This window comes from Mustelus asterias, unplaced genomic scaffold (genome assembly GCF_964213995.1).
Source record: "Mustelus asterias unplaced genomic scaffold, sMusAst1.hap1.1 HAP1_SCAFFOLD_2017, whole genome shotgun sequence".
In the NCBI taxonomy this organism is placed as follows: Eukaryota; Metazoa; Chordata; class Chondrichthyes; order Carcharhiniformes; family Triakidae; genus Mustelus; species Mustelus asterias.
The window spans coordinates 44,207-67,297 of record NW_027591962.1 but is presented as its reverse complement, the minus strand read 5'-3'; the positions used below and the strand labels follow the sequence as shown (position 1 = coordinate 67,297).

Genomic DNA, 23,091 nt, shown 5'->3' with positions numbered 1-23,091 from the left:
TTTCAGGCTGTCCCTGTGGCTCTGAAATAATGTCTGAGAACTTGAAATAATGTCTGTGAATTTGAGCCAAGACCTGGTGCCCGTGACTGAGCAGACAGCCGACAGTCATGAGGACCGCGTGCGCGCACACACACATACACACCCTCTTTGCTCTTATCCATTGGGAAGAAACCCAGTGCTGAGTTCAAACAATCTGTTTCAAACAGGAAGGGGCCTGGTGGCAATTTTGCCCCAATCACAAAGGCCCAACGTGTTTGTGTAGCCGATGTGTCACTGTAACATAGAAACATAGAAACCCTACAGTGCAGAAGGAGGCCATTCGGCCCATCGAGTCTGCACCGACCACAATCCCACCCAGGCCCTACCCCCACATATTTACCCGCTAATCCCTCTAACTACACATCTCAGGGACAATTTTTAACCTGGCCAATCAACCTAACCCGCACATCTTTGGACTGTGGGAGGAAACCGGAGCACCCGGAGGAAACTCACGCAGACACGAGGAGAATGTGCAAACTCCACACAGACAGTGACCCGAGCCGGGAATCGAACCCGGGACCCTGGAAAGTTACATTTAACCTGGGTGGCACAGTGGGTTAGCACTGCTGCCTCACATCGCCAGGGACCCGGGTTCAATTCCAACCTCGGGTCACTGTGCGGAGTCTGCACATTCTCCTCGTGTCTGCGTGACTTTCCTCCGGGGGCTCCGGTTTCCTCCCACAGTCCGAAAGATGTGCAGGTTAGGTTGATTGGCCGTGCTAAATTGTCCCTTACTGTGCTAATCTCCCTGACACTAAATACTTGGGGTTATGGTATTGAGCCTGGGTGGGATTGTTGTTGGTGCAGGCTTGATGGGCCGAATGGCCGCCTCCTGCACTGTAGGGATTCTATGAACCTGCCTCATTCGATCTTTAAAGCACAGCCTTCACTGGCGTCTCGGGTGAATATGAAAGACCCCACAGCCATGGATGGAAAGTGGAGGGTGGGGAGTTTTCCCTAATATCCTGAGGCTGCTACTTATCCCTATGCCAATGCCCTAAAAGTTTTTTAGGTGTCCAGGTCACCAACAGCCTCTCCTGGTCACTCCACACTGACATTATAGTTAAGAAAGCCCACCAACGCCTCAATTTGGCATGTCAGCTATGACTCTCTCCAACTTTTACAGATGCACCATAGAAAGCATTCTTTCTGGTTGTATCACAGCTTGGTATGGGCTCCTGCTCTGCCCAAGGCCGCAAGAATCTACAAAAGGTCATGAATGTAGCCCAGTCCATCACGCAAACTAGTCTCCCATCCATTGACTCTGTCTACACTTCTCGCTGCCTCAGGAAAAGCAGCCGGCATAATTAAGGACCCCACGCGCCCCGGACATTCTCTCTTCCACCTTCTTCCGTCAGGAAAAAGATATAAATGTCTGAGGTCAAGTACTAACCGACTCGAGAACAGCTTCTTCCCTGCTGCTGTCAGACTTTTGAATGGACCTACCTCGCATTAAGTTGATCTTTCTCTACACCCTAGCTATGACTGTAACACTACATTCTGCACCCTGTCCTTTCCTTCTCTATGAACGGTATGCTTTGTATAGCACGCAAGAAACAATACTTTTCGCTATGTTAATACATGTGACAATAATAAATCAAATCAAAAGGAACCCAGTGATTTGGGTCATTATCACATGGCTGTTTGTGGGAGCTTGCTGTGTTCGAATTGGCTTCCACGTTTGCTACTAAAGTGCCTACACTTCAGAAAGGCATTTCATTGGCTGTGAAAAGTCCTCAGGCTGTAAACTGTTCTGTAGAAATGAAATTATTTGTTTTCAGTGGTAAACGTACGGTGCTGTTCTTCATTGTACTGTGGTCAGGAGATGGCCATTATTGTCCCGTGACTCGTGCTTGTCATAAAGCTGATTTTAAAAACGAGTATTGCTGGGAGTAACAAGATAGTTATGCAGTTGATGGATGCGGATGATCTGTCGAGTGCTGGGTGCCATTTCATTCGACTGGCGAATATGGAGTAAGATTTGCATGCAAAGGGCTGTGCTGCCTGAAGGCAAGACAGTGGCTCTGACGCAGTGGATAGCTCATTGGATTTCTAGCCAGTGACTTGAGTTGCCATTCAAAGGTTGTGGGTTCGAGTCCCACCAGAGTCAGGTTTTAGGTCAAGTTTGTCTGCTTTTTAGGGCGGCACGGTAGCACAGTGGTTAGCACTGTTGCCTCACAGCTCCAGGGACCTGGGTTCGATTCCCGGCTTGGGTCACTGTCTGTGTGGAGTTTGCATGTTCTTCCCCATGTCTGCGTGGGTTTCCTCCGGGTGCTCCGGTTTCCTCCCACAGTGCAAAGATGTGCAGATTAGGTGGAGTGGCCATGCTAAATTGCCCCTTAGTGTCCAAAGATGTGTAGGTTAGGTGGATTGGCCGTGCTAAATTACCCCTTAGTGTCCCGGGGTGTGTAGGTTAGAGGGATTAGCGGGGTAAACGTGCGGGCTTATGGGGATAGGTTCTGGGTGGGATTGTTGTCGGTGCAGACTCGATGGGCCGAATGGCCTCCTGCACTGTAGGGTTTCTGTGATTCTATGGTTTCTGAGAAGAAATGCAGAATGCCTTTTTATTCCCAATGAGATCAAATTGGACAACTAGGGAAGGGTCAGGGAGTGGGGATGAATTCGATAACCCTTCCCAGTGAGTGCAGTGGGTCAAATCGCCGCCTCCTGGGCTATGTCATTCTCCGAATCCTTCTCCCGATAGCATCCTCGGTTATTCGAGGCCCACCTAACCACAGCTTATGCTGTGATTTCGGTCCAGGGTAGGGTGAGGCAGGCAGGCCACTTGTCTACCTACAGCTGGAAGGGGGATTGGGCGCTGGCGCCATCGGTGTTCTGAACCACATGCTTAGCTGTTCAGTCAACTGAGCTCACGGGCCCCCTGAGCAAGGTTAACCAAGCCTAATAGTCTGCATCTGGCAAACATTTGGTTATGTCAAAGAGTACAGATCATTGATTAGAGGCAGTTGTGGATTGAACAGTATTCTGAGCTGCTGCTGATTCCAGGACTGGAAGGTTTGACTGACTAAGCTGGCCTTGGAGGAAAGCAGAATTGGCAATTTCTTTGCGGGAGAGGAGAATAGATGGACGCATGCATGTGTTGGGTGATCTTTACAGGATCCAGCCAGGAGGCCATTCCATTCCTAAGGTCTGAGCCAGTGGATGTTGCAGACTCTTTGTTTGCAAGAAAGAAGCTACCCTTTTCTTCCATCTTATCGAAGGTCCACTGACCTACATTGTTTCCTGGTCGAGGGATGCCTTGATTTTCAAATCCTTATCTTTTTTTTCAAATCCCTCCATGGCCTCATCTCTCTCTCTAATCTCCTTCAGCCCCACAACCTCAGATCTCCGCACTCCTATAATTTTATTTATTAGTGTCACAAGTATTAACACTGCGATGAAGTTACTGTGAAAATCCCCTAGTTGCCACGCTCTGGCGCCTGTTCGGGTACACTGGGGGAGAATTTAGCACGGCCAAAGCACCCTAACCAGCACGGCTGTGGGAGGAAACCGGAGCACCCGGAGGAAACCCATGCAGACTCGGGGAGAATGTGCAGACACTGCGCAGACAGTGACCCAAGCCGGGAATTGAACCTGGGTCCCTGGCGCTGTGAGCCAGCAGTGCTAACCATTGTGCCGCCTATTCTGTCTATTCCGCATCCCTGATTTTAATCGCCCTGCCAGATAGCCTTCCGTTAAGCTCTGGAATTCCCTCCCTAGATATCTCTTGCCTCTCTGTCATCCTCTCCTTTTAAGATGTTCCTTAAAACCGACCTCTTTGGCCTAGCTCTTGGCCGTCTGCCCTGACATCGCCTGAAGTGGCTCAGTGTCTAATTCTGCTTTACGGCGCTGCTTTGGGAGGTTTGGCAACGTTAGAGGTGCCGTATAAATATAAATTGTTGTCGGGTGAAAGTGAGAGAGACACATGTTCAAAATCAGGCACTTAATACAGAGCAGGAAAGCATTATTAAAATCTGAAAAACAGATAAGAATCGAAAGTATGTGGGAGGTTTGCAGAATGAGAGAGGGGGTGAGAAAAGAGGTTAAGGAAAGAATTATATGAGCAGAAAGGCACAAATTGCTAACCTTGATATTTATTTCCACTTTAATCAGGAAATGAACTATTGTTAGTCCGGCGAAACTGTAACTACACGAGTACAAGACCTGAGTACTGAATTGCTAGGGCTCAACCAAGGTGGACATTAAGAAAACTCTGACATTTGTCTTTTACTATCTCCGTACTGATCAACCCCTCCTGGGTATCTTTCCGCTCACCCGTGGTGGTGTCGGGTGAGGCCCATTTTAAATTTTTTGTTTTGCAACCTTGAGAGTGAGGACTGTCAGGGGAATTTATCTGTAGAACGTTAATTTGGTTATAGAGGTGACAAATTCAGAATGTGATTTGAGGTTGACGCTGCACAGTCGAGGCAAGAGGTGAAGGTTCAACTAAAGAGGTATGGAAAGTACTTCCAGGTTGAACAGTGGAGGTTCACGTCAGTGGATCAGTTAAGAGGGCAGGCCAAAGGCTTTGAGTCTCGAATGGCTTTTGAAACTTGCGTGTTTGTCAACTGCTAAAAATGATTTTTCTTCCTGTGACCAGGTCTTTGTGGATTAGGGATCTAAGCTAAATTGGAAAATCTTACAGATTATGCTGAGGCCTGCTGTTTTATGCCACTCAACTCTTAAGTGTGAAGAGCACTTATCACTAAGATTGAGACTCTTAACCCGCCCTTTAAGGTTTTCCCCCTTTCCCTAGCCCCAGACTTGCATCTCTCTCTAGTTTCTCTCCTCTCTCTCTCCCCTCATGCCCTCTCCAAGCACCTCTTATCCATGAGACTCGTCTCCTGCCTTGTTCCCCCCCCCCCTCTGCACTAAACCACTGACCACCCAACCTTTGCTTCCTGACTCTCGTGTTAGCTGGCGTTGTTAATGATGTTCTCTCCTCGGGTACTTCCCGGAATCCTTCAGATCTACAGTCATCACCCCCCTCAAGAAATCAATCCTTGAAACCCTCTCCATCTTTGCCATGCCAACCTCCCTCTCCCCTAAAGTCTTTGAATATGTTATATCCTCCCGAATCCATGCCCCTATTTGAATCCCCCTGTTTCGGTTTCTGTCTTCACCGCAGCGTTGAAATGGTTCTTGTAAAAGTTACAATTTTTAAAATTCACTAGTAGGACATGGGCGTCGCTGGCTGGCCAGCATTTATTGCCCATCCCTAGTTGCCGAGGGCAGTTGAGAGTCAACCACATTGCTATGGCTCTGAACTCACATGTAGGCCAGACTGGGGTAAGGACGGCAGATTTCCTTCCCTCAAGGGAACCAGATGGGTTTTTCCGACAATCGACAATGGGTCATCAGTAGATTCTTAATTCCAGATAATTTTTATTGAATTCAAATTCCATCAGCTGCCGTGGCGGGATTCAAACCCGGGTCCCCCAGAACATGAGCTGAGTTTCTGGATTAATAGTCTAGCGATGACTCCATGTCATCATTGAAGACTCTCCTTAAAACTAAGCTGGTGATCATCCGTTCCTAATATCCACTATGTTCCTTGGTGTCAGATTTTGTTTTATAACACTCCTCTGAAGTGCCTTTTAAGGCTTTTAAACTATTTGAAAAGCACTATATAAATGCAGGCTGTTGTTGAGCATCGGGGAGGCAATGGCCTAGTGGTATTATCGCTAGACTATTAATCCAGAAACTCCGCGTGGACCTGGGTTCAAATCCCGCCACTACAGATGGTAGAATTTGAATTCAATAAAAAGTATCTGGAATTAAGAATCTACTGATGAACCATTGTCGATTGTTGGAAAAGCCCATCTGGTTCCCTTTAGGGAAGGAAATCTGCTGTCCTTACCCCGGTCTGGCCTACATGTGACTCCAGAGCCACAGCAACGTGGTTGGCTCTGAACTGCCCCTCTGAATTAGCTTAGCTAACTCCGTTTCAAGGCCAATTAGGGTCGGGCAATAAATGCTAACCAGTCAGCGTCGCCCATGCCCCACGAATGAATTTTTAAAAAAAGCTTTATTGCTTTAATGGACAATCAAAACACAATGAGGAAAAGCAAACTTCTTGGTTCATCTTCCAATCTCTCTCTCTCTCCCCCCCCCCCCCCCCCCCCCCCACACACACACACACACACACACACACACACACTTGATCATTTTACTTTGACAGAAAGCAACTTTACTCATTTGACTGATTTGCTGAGGCCCTGTTCATGTTGGCGTTTGGCAACCCTTGAGTTGCCGGTGTTGGCTCCTGATTGGCTGAAAACCGACCCGGAAAGTTGGCTCTTCCAGCCAACCTCTTCCCAGAAATGGGAAGGTTTTGGGTGAAACGTTTTGCAGACATCACTGCTCGAGTCATTCTCGCACTGGCCCAGGAATCTGCTCACATTTCCCTCTGACAAAAACTCGGTCCGCTCCTGTTTGCAGCCACCGGATAGATGAAGAGATATAGCCACCTGATCACTTGACAGAACATTGCCTAAGGTTATGGGGAAGTGATGGCCTAGTGGTATTAGCGCTAGACTATTCACCCAGAAATTCAGCTAATGTTCTGGGGACCCGGATTCTAATCCCGCCACGGCAGATGGTTTAAAGTTTATTTATTAGACCCAAGTAAGGCTTACATTAACAATACAATGAAGTTACTGTGAAATTCCCCTAGTTGCCACACTCCGGCACCTGTTCGGGTCAATGCACCTAACCAGCACGTCTTTCAGACTGTGGGAGGAAACCAGAGCACCCAGAGGAAACCCACGCAGACACAGAGAACGTGCAGACTCCGCACAGACAGTGACCCAAGCCGGGAATCGAACCCAGGTCCCTGGCGCTGTGAGGCAGCAGTGCTAACCCACTGTGCCAAGGATGGTGGAATTTGAATTCCGTTTTTAAAAAATATCTGGAATTAGGAATCTACTGATGACCCATTGTCGATTGTTGGAAAAATCCATCTGGTTCCTTTTGGGGAAGGAAATCTGCCGTCCTTGCCCCGGTCTGGCCTACATGTGACTCCAGAGCCAAAGCAATGTGGTTGGCTCTCAACTGCCCTCCAAGGGCAACCAGGGATGGGCAATAAATGCTGGTCCCAGCCAGCGACGCCCATGTCCCACGGATGAATTTTTAAAAAAAGCATTCAGCATAGATGTAGGAATTCGTCTAATTAAAATAATACACATTTAAATTTGGTGGTTAAGTTAAGAGAAAAAGTTTACCAAATGAGTGTTGATGATGCTTCAGATTGTATGATCTGTTGGGAGGAGTCAGTTGAATGAGATATGCCCTTATCCTCTTAACTAACAATATCTGAGCACCTTAAATTTAAAAAAAAACTTTTAAATGCTAGAATTGCACAGAAAATGAATTTGTATCCATACAAAGTAAAGACAGACTGGTTGATTCTGTCCCTTCCCATTTAATCTCTCAGTTTTATTTCAACGCCCTGACTGAGGTGCCTGAGCCCCTTTCAGTCTCTATAAAGGATAGTTGACCTGCTGCATAGGTCCAGCCTGTTCTGGTTTCATTCTGACAGTATACTATCGCCTTGCAGTCGATCTTCGAGAGTTGCTAAGGTTGTGTTTTGACACCTTTCTTTGGGTGGGACCTGGCAAATGGGCTAAGATGCTACTTGCTGGCACAATGTCTTCTTCGGTGTGTGCATATTGTCTGAAAGAATTGATGGCAAACCTGAATTTGTATAGCTTCTTTCACAACGTCAGCCTGTCCAAAAGCACTTTGCGACCAGTGTACCTTGTAAACGTTGTCACTGTTGTAATGTAAGAAGCTGGTAGACAGTAATGTAATAATAATGAGATCATCTCATAGAATCCCTATAGTGCATCGAGTCTGCACTGACCACAATCTCACTCAGGCCCTATTCCTGTAACCCCACATATTTACCCTGCTAATCCCCCTGACACTCAGGTCAATTTAGCATGGCCAATCCACCTAACCCGCACATCTTTGGACTGTGGGAGGAAACCCACGCAGGCACGGGGAGAAGGTGCAAACTCCACACAGACAGTGACCCTGTTTGAGTCATGTCAGTTTAAGGGTTGAATATTGGTCCCAGGATACAGGGCAGAACTTTCCTGCTCCTCTTCCAGCAGTGGCCACGGGACCTGTGGCATCCACCTCAGAGCGCATCCACGATGGTGTTTCTAACAGTGCTGCACTCCCTCAGTACTGTACTGAAATGTCAGCTCGGAATACAGGTGTAAGTTTCTGGAATGGAAATCGATTCCATGGCTGTCTGACTCGGAGGTGAAAGTGCTACCTGCTAAGGCACAGCTAACGTTAGTATTTAGTACAACGCTGGTGGGGCCAAAACACAGATAGACATGCACACACAAAAGCTACACTTAGGAAGTTGACAAAGATCTTCACTACTGTTAGGATACTCGAGCAGAAACCCAAAACACAAAAGTATGTTATGAAGCCCAATTAGACCCTAACAGATTTGGCATTCGTGTGAACAAAGAACAATACAGCACAGGAACAGGCCCTTCGGCCCTCCAAGCCCGTGCTGGTCCAAACTAGACCATTCTTTTGTATCCCTCCATTCCCACTCCGTTCATGTGGCTATCTAGATAAGTCTTAAACGTTCCCAGTGTGTCCGCCTCCACCACCTTGCCTTGCAGCGCATTCCAGGCCCCCACCACCCTCTGTGTAAAATACGTCCTTCTGATATCCGTGTTAAACCTCCTCCCCCCTCACCTTGAACCTATGACCCCTCGTGAACGTCACCACCGATCTGGGAAAAAGCTTCCCACCGTTCACCCGATCTATGCCTTTCATAATTTTATACACCTCTATTAGGTCACCCCTCATCCTCCGTATTTCCAGTGAGAACAACCCCAGTTTACCCAATCTCTCCTCATATCTAAGCCCTTCCATACCAGGCAACATCCTGGTAAACCTCCTCTGCACTCTCTCTAAAGCCTCCATGTCTTTCTGGTAGTGTGGCGACCAGAACTGGGCACAGTATTCCAAATGCGGCCGAACCAACGTTCTATACAACTGCAACATCAGACCCCAACTTTTATACTCTATGCCCCGTCCTATAAAGGCAAGCATGCCATATGCCTTATTCACTACCTTCTCCACCTGTGATGTCACCTTCAAGGATCTGTGGACCTGCACACCCAGGTCCCTCTGCGTATCTACACCCTTTATGGTTCTGCCATTTATCGTATAGCTCCCCCCTACGTTAGTTCTACCAAAATGCATCACTTTGCATTTATCTGGATTGAACTCCATCTGCCATTTCCTTGCCCAAATTTCCAGCCTATCTATATCCTTCTTTAGCCTCTGACAATGTTCCTCACTATCTGCAAGTCCAGCCATTTTCGTGTCATCCACAAACTTACTGATCACCCCAGTTACACCTTCTTCCAGATCGTTTATATAAATCACAAACAGCAGAGGTCCCAATACAGAGCCCTGCGGAACACCACTCGTCACAGGCATCCAGCCGGAAAAAGACCCTTCCACTACCACCCTGTCTTCTGTGACCAAGCCAGTTCTCCACCCAAAGATAAGGTGTTACACTCCAGGTATGATTCTATTGACACACTAGGAAGCTTTTATCAAAACAAACTTTATTTAGCAATACAGCTTGGCTATAACAAATTAATTAGCTTCAAGTTTAACATTTGAACATGACAAGATACAAATCTTAACTGCTAACCTATCTCTATTAGTTCCAATTCAAGCAATATTCCTCTTATAGGCTTAAACTCCTCTGCAAAATCAATTAGCCCCACACATGCATACGTGTTTGTACTTGTTAACAGTCTTACAGAAAGAGAGAGACACTTGTCTTCTGATAATCCCAAACAGCAGCCTCAACAGAGAGAGAGACAGAAAGTCACCTCGTGCTTCTTTCAAGACCAGAAAGAAAACTTGACTGTTTTTAAAATAGAGAACTGTGTGTATTCCCTGCAAGATTAACTCTGCCCATTCAAGTGACTCTGCCTCTGTCAGTCAACCTAATCGAAACCCTACCCTGAAACCCCAGGGGAAAAACCAAAATGAGCAAAAATGCATTAACTCGGATTAAAACAAACGCATCCCTAGCTAAAATCAATCATTAGCCTGCATTCTCAGCACGTGAGCTGCCTGGCACGGACAAATTGACACCCTGTAAAAACAGCTGAATTTTAAATATACCCCTTACAAGAAACATGACATAAATACATAAGCGGTACGGTATCGTGACACTACAGAGTTTTGAGATGGAGGGATTAAAAACACATGTTCCTTGCTTTTCAGCCCAGCAAATAATTTCCAAAATCTACCAATGGGCATCCAACCGCATTGGATGGGATCTTAATCTCTCCAACATTGGCGGTTGTGCCTTCAATTGCTTTGGCCCCTAAGCTCTCGAATCCCTAAACCCCTCTACCCCTCTCTTTTAAAAACAATTTAATCTCTACTAATATCTCCTTATGAGGCTGAGTGTCAAATTCTGTTAACATTTCTGCCAAGCGCCTTGGGGATACTTTGCTACGTTAAAAGGCGCTGTAGAAATGAAAGTTGGTCATAGAATTCCTACAGTACAGAAGGAGGCCATTCGGTCCATCGGGTCTGTACCAACCACAATCCCACCCGAGCCCTATTCCCGCAACTGCACACATTTAGCCTGCTGTCCCCCCTGATGCAAGGGAGAATTTAGCATGGCCAACCAACCTAACCTGCACATCTTTGGACTGTGGGAGGAAACCAGAGCACCCGGAGGAAACCCGCGCAGACATGGGGAGGACGTGCAAACTCCGCACAGACAGTGACCTGAGGCCGGAATTGAATCCGGGTCCCTGGCGCTGTGAGGCAGCAGTGCTAACCACTGTGCCAACGTGCCACCCACAACAACTGGATGGTTGTGGTACACCCACCTTGTGTGCAGAGTGTGATTCAGTATCTTCAGGGCCCTGGCGCAGATCCCACCTCGTTTGGGCTATTTCTCTGTCTGCTGGACTCTGGCCATGTTTTTTCCTATTGCTGTGTCTGATGATTCTTTGTGATTTTGCCCTGCCGCGCTGCTTATATTCAGCTGCCATTTTGAAATGGTAAATCAATCAGTCGCCCTCCCGAAAGTTTATTTATCAGTCACAAGTAGGCTTACATTAACACCGCAATGAAGTTACTGTGAAAATCCCCCTAATCGCCACACTCTGGCACCTGTTCGGGTACACCTGAGGGAGAATTTAGCACGGCCAATGCATCTAACCAGCACGTCTTTCGGACTGTTGGAGGAAACCAGGGCACCCGGAGGAAACTCGCGCAGACACGGGGAGAACGTGCAGACTCCGCACAGACAGTGGCCCAAGCCAGGAATCAAACCCAGATCCCTGGCGCTGTGAGGCAGCAGTGCTAACCCACTGTGCCACCGTGCTGTTCCCTGTTGCTGCAAACCTGATTAAATGTCTTTGATGACATTCTCTTCCCCGCCAAAGGGTAAAATATGGGCTTCCTTAAATATGTCCAGCAGGACAAGGCTGGATGGTGTTGCAGCCTAATTGAAGGCTAATTGAATTATGGAACGTACCAGAGGGACCAAATGGTCTACATTCCTATGGTCACTCATTAGCTAGCAGATCCAGAAAAGATGGAAATGCCCAGTCTGCTCGATTGCGACACTTTGCAGCACGGTACTCCTAACTCCTGTGAAATTGGAACAGTAATAATTCTGCTTTTAGTACAGATGAATGTTTGTACCTGTCTTAGAAATCTCTGATTTGAACCTCTTGCCTGACTGGTGCAATCAGTGGTAACCAAAGAACAAAGAACAGTACAGCACAGGAAACAGGCCCTTTGGCCCTCCAAGCCTGTGCCGCTCCTTGGTCCAACTAGACCAATCGTTTGTATCCCTCCATTCCCAGGCTGCTCATGTGACTATCCAGGTAAGTCTTAAACGATGTCAGCGTGCCTGCCTCCACCACCCTACTTGGCAGCGCATTCCAGGCCCCCACCACCCTCTGTGTAAAAAACATCCCTCTGATATCTGAGTTATACTTCGCCCCTCTCACCTTGAGCCCGTGACCCCTCGTGATCGTCGCCTCCGACCTGGGAAAAAGCTTCCCACTGTTCACCCTATCTATACCCTTCATAATCTTGTACGCCTCTATTAGATCTCCCCTCATTCTTCGTCTTTCCAAGGAGAACAACCCCAGTTTACCCAATCTCTCCTCATAGCTAAGACCCTCCATACCAGGCAACATCCTGGTAAACCTTCTCTGCACTCTCTCTAACGCCTCCACGTCCTTCTGGTAGTGCGGCGACCAGAACTGGACGCAGTACTCCAAATGTGGCCTAACCAGCGTTCTATACAGCTGCATCATCAGACTCCAGCTTTTATACCCTATACCCCGTCCTATAAAGGCAAGCATACCATATGCCTTCTTCACCACCTTCTCCACCTGTGTTGCCACCTTCAAGGATTTGTGGACTTGCACACCTCGGTCCCTCTGTGTTTCTATACTCCAGATGACTCTGCCATTTATTGTATAACTCCTCCCTACATTATTTCTTCCAAAATGCATCACTTCGCATTTATCCGGATTAAACTCCATCTGCCACCTCTCCGCCCAATTTTCCAGCCTATCTATATCCTGCTGTATTGCCCGACAATGCTCTTCGCTATCCGCAAGTCCAGCCATCTTCGTGTCATCCGCAAACTTGCTGATTACACCAGTTACACCTTCTTCCAAATCATTTATATATATCACAAATAGCAGAGGCCCCAGTACAGAGCCCTGCGGAACACCACTGGTCACAGACCTCCAGCCGGAAAAAGACCCTTCGACCACTACCCTCTGTCTCCTATGGCCAAGCCAGTTCTCCTTGTATCCCATGAGCCTTAACCTTCTTAACCAACCTGCCATGTGGGACTTTGTCAAATGCCTTACTGAAATCCATATAGACAACATCCACGGCCCTTCCTTCATCAACCGTTTTTGTCACTTCCTCAAAAAACTCCACCAAATTTGTAAGGCACGACCTCCCTCTTACAAAACCATGCTGTCTGTCACTAATGAGATTGTTCCGTTCTAAATGCACATACATCCTGTCTCTAAGAACCAACTACCTGATTCCTTCCTCTGGAGTGCACTACTTAAAAGGCAGTACGAATTGATGATAATGGCAACTTTCCAGCCCCTGTAACATAACCCCTGATCCCCAAAGATCGATCCTTGGCCCCAGAGCCTCATCCACATGCTGCACTTGGTGATATCGTCTGACGACATGGGGGTCAACTTGCACACATGCTGATAGCACTCAGCTCCCATCCCACGCCCACATCTTGGGTTGCTTGTTTCACATCTGGTCCTGGATAAGCCACTGCAATTTCCTCCTCTTAAACAATGGGATGATGGGAACAATGCGTTTGGCCCCTTCGCGCAACTCCATATCCATGCTACCATATCCAGCCCTTCTGCAACCACTAAACCAAATTGCTCTTTGCTCTATGGCACCTTGCTCGACTCCAGACCAAGCTGCTGCTTCCCTAACGTTGTCCGTCCAACCTCCCCGTATATGCTGCTGAAATCCTTGCCTGTTCTTTGGTTCCCTCCAGAGTTGACTATTTCGAAGCTCTTCTGGATGGCTACCTATCCCTCCCCACCCCTGCTTTGTAAACTCTAGCCTGCAAGTTGTGTGGAAGACACTGAGTCTGCAAAGAGGTCTAGGTTAAGAGAATACGCAGAAATTTGGTCTCCCCACTTTAGGGAGAATAGAAAAACTGGCACGGTGGTTAGCACTGCTGTCTCACAGCGTTAGGGACCCGGGTTCAATTCCTGGCTTGGGTCACTGTGTGGAGTCTGCACGTTCTACCCGTGTCTGCATGGGCTTCCTCCCACAATCCAAAAGACATGCTGGTTAGGTGGATTGGCCGTGCTAAATTCTCCCTCAGTGTACCCGAACAGGCACCGGAGTGTGGCGACTAGGGGATTTTCACAGTAACTTCATTGCAGTGTTAATGTAAGCCGACTTGTGACTAATAAAAAAAACTTTAAAAGCAGAATATTATTTGGATGGAGAGACGGCAGAATGCTGTGGTACAGAGAGGCCTGGGTGTCCTTGTACATGAAGCATACAGGGAAAGCAAGTAATTAAACAGGCAAGTGTATTGTTGGCCTTTATCACAAGGGGATGGAGTATAAATGGAGGGAAGTCTTGCTCCAACTGTACAGGGCATTGGCGAGACCACATCTAGAGGACTGTGCACAGTTTGGGTCTCCTTATTTAAGGAGGGAACACTTGCATTGGAGACAGTTCAGGAAAGGTTCACTGGGGCTGATTCCTGGGACGAGGGGGTTTAATCTTAAGCGAAAAGGTTGGACCTGTGCTCATTGGAGTTTAGAAGAATGAGAGGTGATAATATTGAAATGATTAACATTCAGAGGGGCTTGACAGGGCGGGTGCTGAATGGATGTTTCCCCTCACGGGGGAATCTAGAACAAGGGGGCACAGATTGAGAGTACAAGATGGAGATGAGGAAAAGTTCCTTCTGAAGGTCATCATTGTTTGGGGTTCTCTCTCCCAGAGGGCAGTGGATGCCAGGCCATTGAGTGCATTGAAGATTGAGCTGGATAGATTTTTGTTCTACAAAGGAATCCAGGGTTAGATAGGTTAACACAGGACAGGAAAGTGGAGTTAGATTCACAATGAGAACAGCCAAGGAGTGATTGAGCAGGCTGGATGGGCCAAATGCTCTACCTGTGTAGCTCGAGCAAAGTCTGCCGCCGGTCTCCCATCCCACGTTGAGCCGATTTCACCCATTCCTCCTGCCCCTTCCTACCACTCCTTCCTACTCCCGAGAAAGCGCTGTTCCTGCAGCTCTTGTCCTTGTACGTCCTCCACTTTCTCTTCACCCCTCTACTTGTCCTTTTGTCTTCAGCTGTATAAGCCCCATATTCTGAAATTACATCCCTTAAACCCTTCCACCTCCCTCTCCCCGTCTTAAGACCCTCTGTTTGGCTTTCTTGCAAAGTTGACGGTTCTCGGAATTTATCTGGATGGCAGACATAAAGTGGCGAGTGGGTGACCTATCTTGCCACCTCCTGAGAACCCCCCCTGCCTCACAGAAGCCAGCCTTCATTAGGAAACGTCGGAAGGCATTGAATATCACGAAGGCCCTGACGACATACGACATACTGACAGTGCTCCTGAACTAGCTATGTCCCTAGCCAAGTTGTTCCAGTACAATTACAACACTGACATTTTATTTAGTTTATTTATTAGTGTCACAAGTGGGCTTACATTAACCCTGCAAAGAAGTTACTGTGAAAATCCCCCAGTTGCAACATTCCGACGCCTGTTCAGGTACACTGAGGGAGAATTTATCACGGCCAATGCACTTAATCAGCACGCCTTTCGGACCTCGGGAGGAAACCGGAGCACCCGGAGGAAACCCACGCAGACGCAAGGAGAACGTGCAGACTCCGCACAGACGGTGACCCAAGGCGGGAATCGAACCTGGGTCCCTGGCGCTGTGAGGCAGCAGTGCAAACCAGTGCCTGTCCACCATCTACACGGTACAAGTCAGGAGTGTGATGGAATACTCCCCTTAGCCCAGACAAGCCAGAACAAAGTATTCCACTTGTTCGGCACTCCATCCAATACCTTGAAGCGTTCACTCCCTCCACCGCCGGCGCACAATGACAGCCGTGTGTACCATCTACAAGATGCACGGCAGCGACTTGCCAAGGCTCCTTCAACAGCACCTTCCAAACCCGCCGCCTGTACCATCTAGAAGGACAAGGGGGGGGGGGGCAGCCGATACATGGGGAACACCATCCTGACTTGGAACTATATCGGCCGTTCCTTCACTGTCATAGAACCATACAGAGCAGAAAGAGGCCTTTCAGCCCATCGAGTCCGCACCGACACATTGGAAACACCTGAACTCCCACCTAATCCCATTGTTGGGTTCAAAGTTCTGGACGTCCCTCCCCAGCAGCGCTGTGGCTGTACCCATCCCACGCAGACTGCTAGGGGTGGCCAGCCAATACTGGCCTGGCCATCAAAGGCCATCCCCATGAAAGAAATTTTAAAAAAAATCTTTTTGACGGGAGAACTGCTCCTTGTTGAAGAAACTGGGGATCTGTAGGTGGGATTATTTGCTGTGCAACATATTCTGACCCAATCTCTGCACTGTGGACCGTTCTAATGTTTGTAAACATTCCTAAATCACCATCGTGGTTTTTATTTTACATACCCTTTACAAAAGGGAAAATCACACGCAGTTTTCAAAAAACAATTTCTTGGGACTTTCTAATTTGACAAGATGTGGAGGTACTGGTTTTTAATATTAAATATTTGATATATTATTGTCACATGTATTGGGACACAGTGAAAAGTATTGTTTTTCGCGCACTGTACAGACAAAGCATACCGTTCATAGAGAAGGAAAGGAGAGGGTGCAGAATGTAGCGTTACAGTCACAGCTAGGGTGTAGAGAAAGATCAACTTAGTGCGAGGTAGGTCCATTCAAAAGCAGCAGGGAAGAAGCTGTTTCATAATATAAAATCAACCTTTTTATAATGGTTAAGAATGGGTTATCTACTTGTTTCCCCTCTGTGAAGGGCCATTTGAGGTTTTGTGCATTAAAGGTGCTACATCAATGCACCTTGATGTTGAATTTCCAGTTGTATAGAATTCCTACAATGCAGAAGGAGGCCATTTGGCCCATCAAGTCTGCACTGACCACAACCCCATGCATTTACTCTAGCTAGCCCCCCTGACACTAAGGGGCAATTTACCACGGCCAATCCACCTAACCTGCACATCTTTGGACTGTGGGAGGAAACCGGAGCACCCGGAGGAAACCCACGCAGACACGGGGAGGACGTGCAGACTCCACACAGACAGTGACCTGAGGCCGGAAATTGAACCCGGGTCCCTGGCGCTGTGAGGCAGCAGTGTTAACCACCGTGCCGCCTCGTTGGGTTACTGCCTGATGCTGCGCTTCAGTGTATCGAACCACGTTTGCACCTTCCATGGAATATTTGCCCCCAGAAATAGGGATTCAGTTTCATGCGAGACCTTCTCTGTGTGACTCATGGTTGTTTTGGGTGAGGGAGAAAGGAAGTCCCTGGTCTTGAAGAGCTCCAATGTGCAATGGCTGAAGGTTGTGAATTTGTGTTTTTTTTTTCTCTCTCTCGAATTCCCCAAGTGCATTCGAAATCTCTGAAAAACAAGCCCGAGTTTTGCACAAACAGCATTTCATGACTCCAATTTTCTCATCACATCACAATTACTCCTGGAACGGTTTCCAAAACCCGCCCTAGACAGGAAGCAGCAAGGGCTGCTCCTGGTTCTAATTACACTTGCATTACATTTTAGTTTGGCTTGAAACTTAACTAGTTTGAGAGGCAGGCACTGTTCCTCCACATCGCCACCACCCTACGGGAGAAAATGAGGCTTTTCGGCTGTCAAATTGCACAAGCACTTTCATTCTTTTATTCTGGTGTAGCTTTCTTCAGTGGGATCTTCTGCAATGTTAATATTTGATTTATTATTGTCACATGTATTGGGATACAGTGAAAAGTATTGTTTCTTACGCACTATACAAAGCATACCATTCATAGAGTACATATGTGACAAATCAAATCTGTGTATTCTATGAACGTTATGCTTTGTATAGCGCGCAAGAAACAATACTTTTCACTATCCCAATACATGTGACAATAATAAATCAAATATGTCTTGGGATACAGTGAAAGGTATTGTTTCTTGCGCGCTATACAGACAAAGCATACCGTTCATAGAGAAGGAAAGGAGAGGGTGCAGAATGTAGTGTTACAGTCACAGCTAGGGTGTCGAGAAAGATCAACTTAGTGCGAGGTAGGTCCATTCAAAAGTCTGACAGCAGCAGGGAAGAAGCTGTTCTTGAGTCGGTGGGTACGTGACCTCAGACTTTTGTATCTTTTTCCCAGTCTCTGGTTGGAGGTAGGGTGCTTGCTGTGATCCAGAGAGCATAAGAAATCGAAACGGGTGGAAGCCATTTGTCCCCTCAACCCTATTCTGTCATTCAGTGTGATTGTCTGCCTCAACTGCACTTTCTCGCAATCTCCCTGTACCGCTGCGCTCTCCCCATGTCCAAAATTATCGATCTCTGTCTTCAATACTCAACAACTGTGCTCGTAGCCCTCTGGGCTGCAGAATTACAAATATTGAGCCCTTAGTTCAAAGGAACATCTTCCCAGCAGAGTGCAATCAACAGCAGGTTTGTGGTTCTTCCTCTGTTGGCTATACGGTCCAGCAGCAGTGCTTACTAAAGATGGAACCCATGCCTACGGATATTGTCCCTGCGACGCTCCTGTTTCTTAAAGAACCTCTCGCGATCTTGGGAAAACTGAAACATTACACTGCCATTGAAACACTGCCTTCACTGGGATCAGCTGATTTTGTGCTCAACATGATCCCAGAATGATTAATGACCAGGCCGTGTGTTTTGGTGACTTTGACTTGACGGGGACCAGTTGAACTCTGCTGCTCATTCAGGGAGAACTGTCTACCCGAGAGAGCAGGCAGGGCCTGTCCAAAAACTGACATCGCAGCCAGTGCAATCGTTCTCCGAACCGTCAGCCTACATCGTGTTTACAGTCTCTAAACTGGAGCTGAACCTAAACATTCTGACATCTGGGCCATCGCGTTGTCACTAAACTAAGACAATACTGTCTGTTCCTATAAACTCTACACATTAAGAGCGCCCCTCCTGTTTACACTTTACTTGGGTATCTGCCTTGGCTTCCACATTTTCAATAAGGTCAGGACAAGTCCATAAGACATAAGATTAGAATTAGGCCACTCGGCCCATCAAGTCTGCTCCGCCATTCAATCATGGCTGATATTTTTCTCATCCCCATTCTCCTGCCTTTTCCCCATAACCCCTCATCCCTTTATTAATCAAGAACCCATCTATCACTGTGTTAAAGACACTCAATGACCTGGCTTTCACAGCCTTCTCTGGCAAAAGGTTCCACAGATTCACCACTCTTTGGCTGAAGAAATTCCTCCTCATCTCTGTTTTAAAGGATTGTCCCTTTAGCCTGAGGTTGTGCACCCTTGGTTCTAGTTTTTCCTACTAGTGGAAACATCCTCTCCATGTCACTCTATCCAGGCCTCTCAGTGAGTTTCAATTAGATCCCCCTTCATCCTTCTAAATTCCAATGAGTTATAGACCCAAGTCCAATTTACATTGTTAGTGTTGGCTGTAGATATATGTGTTGAGGGGGGTAGAATCTGCAGCTCAGGAACCTCCACCCAGTGGTAGCAGTGTGCATCGCCACCGGGTGATGCCCATATGAGGAGCGCATGGCACACATTACACATTTCACATGTAGCAGGCAATCTCCCATTCCTCTGGGGAGTTGAAGCTGGGATAGTGGGGGAGGGATAATTGGGTTGGGGGTCAACAGCTATGATTCAGCCACTTGGCTGAAAGTCCTGTATATTTAATATTTTCATTCCAAACTTGTGTGTCAACATTTGCAGTGGCTCTGTAAACTTGGTGCGCCCTGTAAACTACACGCCCCTCCAGTGGTGGTGTTTCAGTGCTTTCACTGGGGCAGCGCCCTCCGTTTTCTCTTCTAAATGTGGACATAGCGAGATTATAACGAGAATACTATTGAAGTTCTAAGTTGTGCAGCACTGATCAGGGATGTACAGTGGGGAGGAGAATACAGAAATTAGTAATCTTTAGATATGGAAGCACTGCAAAGATTGAATGGGTAAGATCAAGCCCAAGATGGGATGCAATAATTTGGATAAGTGTGAGGCTATTCACTTTGGAAGCAAAAACAAGGCGGCAGATTACTACCCTGAATGGCTGTAAATTCGGGAGAGGGGAGTGTGCAGCGGGACCTGGGTGTCCTTGTGCACCAGTCGCTGAAGGTAAGCATGCAGGTGCAGCAGGCGGTAAAGAAGGCAAATGGTATGTTAGCCTTCATTGCGAGAGGTTTCGAGTACAGGAGCAGGGATGTGTTGTTGCAATTATACAGGGCCTTGGTGAGGCCACACCTAGAGTATTGTATGCAGTTTTGGCCTCCTTTTCTGAGGAAGGATGTTCTTGCTCTCGAGGGAGTGCAGCGAAGGTTTATCAGGCTGTTTCCGGGGATGAGGAGGGATTGACGAGGTTAGGATTGTTTTCGCTGGAGTTCAGACAAATGAGGCGGGGGATCTCATAGAGACTTATAAAATTCTAACAGGACTGGACAGGGTAGATGCAGGGAGGATGTTCCCGATGGTGGGGGGAGTCCAGAACCAGGGGGTCACAGTCTGAGGATTCGGGGTAGACCATTTAGGACGGAAATGAGGAGACATTTCTTCACCCAAAGAGTGGTGAGCCTGTGGAATTCATTACAACAGGAAGTAGTTGATGCCAAAACATTGAATGTATTCAAGAGGCTGGATATAGCACTTGGGGGTGAATGGGATCAAAGGTTATGGGGAGAAAGCAGGATTAGGCTATTGAGTTGGACGATCAGCCATGATGGTGATGAATGGCGGAGCAGGCTCGAAGGGCCAAATGGCCTCCTCCTATCTTCTATGTTTCTGTCCAGGGCAGGAGTTTCCAGCCATGCTTGCCCCAAAACTGGAAAATCCCACCTGAGGTCAACAGATCTTTGTATGGTCTGCCCCCACCGCCCGCTGGGCTGAGGATGGAAGTGCAGCCAGTACAAGATGGCCGGCCGTTCCAATTAAATCATATTGCAGACAGGGCTGGCTAAAGTTTTCTATACGGCTGGAGTCGAAAGCAACTGAACGTCTGTTCTTAACTCGATAGGGCTTTCCTTCCTGCAGTCTTTTAAAAACCTGGGTGTGGAAGAGTGTGGGGTGGACCACAGATTGGTCACAGAACTATAGAACCTTACAATGCAGAAGAAGGCCATTCGGACAATCGAGTCTGCACCGACCACAATCCCACGCAGGCCCTATCCCCACAACCCCATGCATTTACCCCAGCTAGTCCCCCTGACACGAAGGGGCAATTTAGCATGGCCAATCCACCGGATGCACATCTTTCGGACTGTGGGAGGAAACCCACGCAGGCACTGGGAGAACATGCAAACTTCGCACAGATAGTGACCCAAGCTGGGAATCGAACCTAGGTCTCTGGGACTATGAGGCAGCAGTGCTAACCACTGTGCCACCGTACTGCCCAGAAATGATCACTTAAATGCTGGCTGTAAGAAGGGAATTGGAGTATCTAAAGTCCTTTTTTTAAGCCCCCGCGGTTAAAATTTTAAACCTTTTTTTAATTTGAGACTTTTAAAAAAAAATTTGAGTCAGATAATCACTTGAATGCTGGCTTTAAGAGAGGAATTAGAGCAACTAAAGTCCTTTTTTCCCAAGCTGGGAATCAAACCCTGGTTCCCGACGCTGTGAGGCAGCAGTGCTAACCACTGTGCCACCGTGCTGCCCTAAGCTGTACTTGTAAATTATTTTTTTCTTTTGCCCTTCTGATGAAATCAGATGTGTCCCGATTCACAGAATTGTTACAGCACACGGCCCGCCGTGTCTGCACCGGCTCTCCAAACGAGCATTATGACTTAGTTCCACTCCCCATAACTCCTGCACGTTGTTTCTATTCAATAATCAGCTGATGCCCTTTCGAACACCTCGATTGAACCTGCCTCCACCACACTTCCAGGCAGTGCGTTCCAGACCCCAACCGCTCGTCTGTGAAAAAGTTTTTTCCCACGTCGCATTTGCTTCTTTTGCAAATCACTTTTAAATCTGCATCCCTCGCGTTTTGATCCTTTTGCGAGTTTCTTCCTATGTACCCTGTCCAGCCCCCTCGTCATTTTAAACACTTCTATCATATCTCCTCATAGCTTTCTTCTTCCCAAGAAGAAGTCCCAGTCTTTCCAATCTGTCCTCCTGACTGAAGGTTTCTCGTCCTTGGGGACCGTTCTTGTAAACCTCTTCTGCACTCTCCAATGTGTTCACGTCCTTCCTATAGTGGCGTCCTGAACTGTTCTCCTTTGGAGAGAAGAAAGCTAAGAGGAGACTTGATAGAGATACTCAAAATCATGAAGGGGTGGACAGAGTATAGGGCGAAACTGTTCCCATTTGGGATCAAGAACGCAAGGTCACAGATTTAAGGACCAGGCGATGGCCTAGTGGTATTATCACTAGACAATTAATCCAGAAACTCAGCTAATCTTCTGGGGGACCAGGGTTCGAATCCCGCCACTGCAGATGGTGGAATTTGAATTCAAGAAAAAATATCTGGAATTAAGAATCTACTGATGACCGATTGTCGGGAAAAACCCATCTGGTTCCTTTAGGGAAGGAAATCTGCCATCCTTACCCCGGTCTGACCTACATGTGACTCCAGAGCCACAGCAATGTGGTTGACTCTCAACTGAAATGGCTCAGCTCAAGGGTAACTAGGGATGGGCAGTAATAAACACTGGCCCAGCCAGCGATGTCCAGTCCCATGAATGAATAAAACAAAAGTTATTTGCAATAACTTTACTCTCAACGAGTGGATCAAATCTGGAGTGCGCGACCTGGAAGTGTGGTGGGGGCAGGTTCGATCGAAGCACATTAATCATCATCTAATGCCCTCTTGGCTGCTGAGGCACGGGGGAGGAAAACATGGGAATGGCACTGAGTCACAACACTCACTTGGAGGAAGAGCCAGCACAAGACCCGATGGGCCCAATGGCCATCTCCAGCCCCGTAACAGTCCTGTGATCCTGCCATGAGCAGTGGGAAACCTGGAATTTTCCCTTCTGCAGCCCACAAGCAGCAAGATGAAGGCCCCTCCCGCCCCAGTTCATCCTGAAAGTCAGAACAGTGGTTAGCACTGCTGCCTCACAGCGCCAGGGACCCGGGTTTGATTCCCGGCTTGGGTCACTGCCTGTGTGGAGTCTGCACGTTCTCCCCGTGTCTGCGTGGGTTTCCTTCGGGTGCTCCGGTTTCCTCCCACACTCCAAGGATGTGCAGGTTAGGTGTATTGGCCGTGCTAAATTTCCCCTTGGTGTCCAAAGATGTGCAGGTTGGGGGGATTGGCCGTGCTAAATTAACCCT

General features: G+C 47.6%; 1 protein-coding gene across 3 annotated transcripts in view; it reads left to right on the top strand.

Annotated features, from left to right (window-relative positions):
- The first annotated feature begins 4,250 nt into the window (after nt 1–4,250).
- The window catches only part of LOC144489221 (GA-binding protein subunit beta-1-like), a 58,783-nt gene continuing 39,942 nt past the window's right edge, over nt 4,251–23,091 (top strand). Inside the window, exon 1 of one of the 3 annotated variants that reach the window (XM_078207061.1) lies at nt 4,251–4,329. The gene's annotated coding sequence lies outside the window, so the exon portion shown is untranslated. Of the gene's footprint in view, nt 4,330–16,320; nt 16,342–23,091 lie in introns of those variants that run through there. The other 2 variants (XM_078207063.1, XM_078207062.1) reach the window with 2 other exon arrangements.